At 46.3% G+C, this 5,228-nt stretch overlaps 1 long non-coding RNA gene across 5 annotated transcripts in view; it reads right to left on the bottom strand.

Annotated features, from left to right (window-relative positions):
- Window positions 1–5,228, bottom strand: part of LOC103750322 — a 23,391-nt gene that overhangs the window by 4,317 nt on the left and 13,846 nt on the right. For 3 of the 5 annotated variants that reach the window (XR_003847088.1, XR_607980.3, XR_003847090.1), the window contains 2 exons: window positions 4,838–4,949; window positions 3,803–3,992 (listed from right to left, as the gene is read on the bottom strand). This is a non-coding gene — a long non-coding RNA (uncharacterized LOC103750322). Of the gene's footprint in view, window positions 1–3,802; window positions 3,993–4,837; window positions 4,953–5,228 lie in introns of all 5 variants that reach the window. The other 2 variants (XR_003847089.1, XR_607981.3) reach the window with 1 other exon arrangement.

Here is a 5,228-nt window from a genome sequence, read left to right as displayed (position 1 = left end):
CCCACCCCTCCCATGTCCCCACCCCTCACAATTTCCTTGTCCTCTTCTTTGATTAATTTTATTACATACGTACACATATTTATAATATACATACATATACATATAATGTACTAAGTCCATTTAGTGGTATTCTTGGGTACCTGTGTAGGGTTTCCCACTTGGGATTAGACAGCATCTCAAGGATAACCCCTGGAGAAAACTGATTCCCCCTCCCTCAGCATCCCCTGATTGCCTTGAATTCTTCATCTTGAGTTAGGACCCCATGACATTCCACCTCGATATGTCAACTGGTTTTGTCACGATGCAGATCTTGCTAGGTTACCTTACCATGAAGATTTCGCTGGTGTAGTTTCCCTACTCTGTGTAGAACACATCAACTAGGAGCACATGTCTTTTCTCTCTGGTCCTTACACTCTTTCCCACCTTCTTCTGCAATGCTCCCTGGACCTTAGGTGTAGAGGTTGCATTGTAGATGCGTCACTTAGGGCACCTCACAGTCACTTCTTCTATGTATTTAACCAGTTGTGGAACTTTGTAATAGTCTCCAACTGTTGCAAAAAGAAGCTTCTTTGATGTGTGCTAAGAGGTGCACTTGTCTGTAAGTGTAAGGACTTAGAGTATAGCAAGTGACCTGCTATTAGCTTCTCTATTGCTGTGGTAAAAACACTGATCAAAACTTACTTAGGGAGAAAAGGTTTATTTTACACCTCCCAAGTCACAATTCATCATTAAGGGAAGTCAGGGCAGGAACCTGGAGGCAGGAGCTGGAGCACAGGCCATGGAGAAATGCTGCTTACTGGCTTGCTCCCCTGGTCCCTGCTCAGCCTGCTTTCTTATACAACACAGGACCCCTGCCCAGGGGTGGCACCACCCACAGTGGGCTGGGCCCTCCCACATCACACAACAATCAAGAAGATGCCCCCACAGACATGGCCACAGAACAGTCCTATGGAGGCAATTCCCCAATTGAGGCTCCCTCTACCTAGGTGTCAAGTTGACACCTGAACCTGTCCAGCACATTAAGAAATAACATTAATCTAGGAAAGTGTCAGAATGGTAAACCTTTCCTATTACCACTCCTAACCCTAAAGGGCCAGAAAAATAAATGGTTTCAAGATCCCAGAGAGAGTAGGAGGAGTCACCCACTAGCAGAGGTCAGCCCACATGGGAGCTGGTGCTGTCGGTGACATCAGACCTAAATCTCTTCTCACTATGCTTAGTTAACCACACTCAAGCAGAAACCGAGAAGTCTTGAATCCAGTTAATCCAGTCCCTGGCAGGCATCCTCCCGGGGCAGAAAGCAGTAGAGAGAGATGTGGGTCTCTCTGAGAACTCTCTCAAGCCTTTAATTCCTCATTGGTTGACTAAGGATATTTGTAACTATTTCAAAAGACCAGGCTGGGAACTGGAGCGATGGCTCAGTGGTTAAGAGCACTTGCTGCTCTTGCAGAGGATCCAGGTTCAGTTCCCAGTACCCTCATCAGGTGGCTCACAACCACCTATAGCTCCAGGGGATCCAAGCTCTTTTCTGACCCCCACAGACAACCCCACAAATGTGGCCTATATTCACACAGACAGGTACATATATATGCACATAAAGCAGATTTTCTTTTAAATTTGAGAGGATCCATGATTTGCAACCAAGTCAGACATCTGTGTAGATAATCTGAGAACTTTCCCCCATCCCACCCTGTTTATCTGTGATAGGATCTGTTGCATTCTAAACTGAGGATGACTTTTAACTCTTTTTTTTTTTTCTTTTTTGGTCTTTTTGGGACAGTGTCTCCCTGCAGCCCCAGCTGGCCTGGAACTCACTATGTAACTATGTAGACCAGGCTGGCCTTGAACTCACAGAGATCTGCCTGCCTCTGCTTCCCAAGTGCTGGGACTAAAGGCGTGCGCCACCATGCCCGGCCTGACCTTTAACTTTGTTATGTGTGTGAAATAAGGTCCCTGTGCCTGCACAAGTGCTTTACCCACCGAGTCATCTCTCTAGCCCATGAACTTCTGATCCTCCCACCTCTATCTCTAAATTCTGAGATGACAGACATGAGTTTCCACACTTGGTTTATGTAGTGCTGCGGATGGAACCCAGGGCTTCATGAGTACTAAGAAGACACTTTACCAACTTCACCCATAGCCTGTGACTGAGCTTCTAACCTGCAAGGGTCGCACACACAGTTAGCATCAGAACTGAATTAAATGCTAGGACTCTGAGAATGTGTACACAAAGAACTAGAAAATTGCTTCATGCAGGAGAAACCCACACACATCTGGTGTCAGTCAGAAAGTGTTTCCTTTAGTCCCTAGTCCAGAAGATAACAAATCTGCCACAAAGAGGAGAATACTATAAGTTAGGGAGTTTGGAGTAATGGGGAGCTTGGGGGTGTGTGGAGCGTGGAAGTGAAGTCCTCGCCAAGCACTTACCCACAGAGCCATCTTTCTAGCCCATGAACTTCTGATTTCTCTATCTCTGAGAGCTGAGAAGACAGATGTGTGTTACCTCACGCAGTTTATGTGGTGCTAGGGATAGAACTCAGGGCTTCACGAATGCTACACTTTGGTATAGGAAGCTTGGCAGTGTGGGGAGCTTGGGGTGGGAGGGGTGGTGTGCACCTGGACTTCCAGGAGGTTCTGTCTCACCCACAAGTTCTGCTATCATGATGACACATGCCTAGCTATTTAAAAATCAAAGTTCCTGTTACTCAAGTAGCCCCAAGCCTGCTCCTTCCCCTGCTGGTTCCTCAATTCTCTTCCAAAAATCCCTAACGACTGAGACACCTCCACAGATGACCAGAGCCCAGAGAAGCCCAGAGATAGAACTGCAGGAGGAAGAGATCCCTAGGGAGGGAACTAGGAAGCTCCAGGAGAGCTGGGGAACCTCCGACACCCGGGACTTGGGGCTTTGTTTCTTTGAACTTCCACCTTCTGGGTTATAAAATGAATTTACTGACAGTCCCTCCAGGATAGGATTGCTCAATGCAAAGACAGAATTGATTGTTTCTCAGAAACATGAGCAAATAATACGCAGGTATGCTACTTTGGACGGGTCATGGAGACATAATGTTCTGGGAAAGATGCAGATGTGAACACAACCTGGGTAGCTCCATCTGCATAAGGTTTGAAAACAGAGCAACTAGGGGCCAGCAAGATGACTCAGTGGGTAAAGGCACTTGCCCCCAGGGCTGACAACCTGAGGTCACATTCCTTAGGACCCATATGGTGGAAGGAGAGAACTGACTCCCACAAGTAGTCCTCTGACCTCCACATGTGCATCAAGGAGTGTGCATACCCACGCCCATTCACCCACCCAGCCTCATACACAAATAATAACTAACTAATAAACAAATGTAAGAATATAGAAAATCATTTCCAACCCTTCTCTACCACCTCCCTTACATGCAAACTGTCATCACAGAGGGACGCTGTTGAGATCCCCAGCTCTGTGGACAGAAACAGCTGGCCTCCAAGCCCAGCTGTACCAGTGACCTGAGGCTTCTAGATTATGCCTAGGGCAGAGATGGCATCACTATCAAAATCGCTCTGTTATCAGTTTTATTCCCATGGATGACCTCCCTACCTTCCGAACAGACAGAGGCCTTGACTTCTGGGAGACAGACACGAAAAGACCCCAAATTTCTCATTCCTACACAAATATGGGGGAATGCCACTCCAGTGAGGTACTGTCATGTTTTATAACATTGCAAAGGTATGATTGTTACAGTTTCAAGGATTTTATGTTCCTCCTACTTTCTCAGTAAAATGTTTTGAAGTGTAATATGCATACCCTGGAATACTGCACCTGTCAATATACTGCTCCATGAAATTAGCGAAATCCCAAACAAAAGCAGGGCATCCCTCCAGGCTCAGAAAACGTCTTAGAAGAGGGAGCGAAGAATGTTAAGGCCTGGAGGATGGGGGGCTGCTCTGACGTGCTGTCTCTGGACATGATGTGGTTGTTGCACTCACAAACTCACGGCAGCTGTGGTGACCTGCATGAGACCCACATAAGATCAAGTCAGTTAAAAACTCCAGCATGGACAGGAATATGTGCCTGAGACCCCACCCCCACTCCCAGCCCCTTGCTCTGAGCTATTAATGGCTACTGAGGGAGGGAAAGTCACTTTCCACAGGAGTGTAGGCACTGGCGAGCTGCCCAGGCCCCAGTGGATGACCCCTGTGTTCATGCACATTTAAGCAGCATTAATTGCACTTAGTAGGTTAAATTAATAAATGGATGAATAATTATAAAGAAAAGCCCACACAGCTGAGAGGGAAATGTGATGGGGCGTTCTGGGGATGTTGAAGGAGGAATCAACGGGTGTGATCAAGATATATCATATGCACGTATGAAATTTTCAAAAAATAATTTTTGTTTTCTATTTACACTATAATTATTAAAGATTTGGCTCCTGCCAGGCATGATGGCACACACCTTTAGTCCCAGAACTCAGGAAGCAGAGGCAGGTGGCTTTCTGTGAGTTCGAGGTCAGCCTGGTCTACATAGTGAGTTCCAGGCCATCAGGGCTACAGGGAGACCCTGTCTCATTAAAAAAAAAAAAAAAAAAAAAAAACAGAAAGATTTCACTTCTGTGATTTTTCTTTTTTATTGATTTTGTGTGTGCATTTCATACCAGACATCTTAATCACCTTTATACCTCCTCCCCCATCCACACCTCTCCCATACCCTCCCCACTGAATTTCATGAATTCGTTCACATATGTTAAAGCCTATAGAATCAAGTTAGTGTACCCTGACATCTCTCCATGCAAGTTCGTCCACTGGGGCCTAGTCAGCCAAATTAGAGTCTCACCCTTAAAGATCAGTTCTCCCTCACCTGGTAGTAATCAGCTGCCAATAGTTCTTCGAGCAATGGAGCTGGAACTGATCTGGAAGCTGCCTCCCTGAAGATTACCTAGCTCTTGTAGTTCTAGACGACACTATGCAAGCTGCTAAGGGAGAAAACCAGTCAATAATGGTCCAACCCCAGCTTTAAAACCTAATAACAGCTGGGTGTGGTGGCACACACCTTTGACCCCAGCACTCGGGAGGCAGAGGCAGGAGATCTCCATGAGTTCAGGGCCAGACTGGTCTACATAGTGAGTTCCAGGCCAGCTGGGGCTACAGGGAGACCCTGTCTCAATAAGACCAAAAAAAGAAAATAGGTGTACCTGTGTTTGGTGCATATATGTTTATGATTACAATACCCTCTTGGTAGTGTTTTCCTT

The sequence above is a fragment of the Nannospalax galili genome, unplaced genomic scaffold, assembly GCF_000622305.1.
Source record: "Nannospalax galili isolate Female #2095 unplaced genomic scaffold, S.galili_v1.0 scaffold1827, whole genome shotgun sequence".
Classification (NCBI taxonomy): Eukaryota; Metazoa; Chordata; class Mammalia; order Rodentia; family Spalacidae; genus Nannospalax; species Nannospalax galili.
This window is presented reverse-complemented; position numbering and strand designations above follow the sequence as displayed.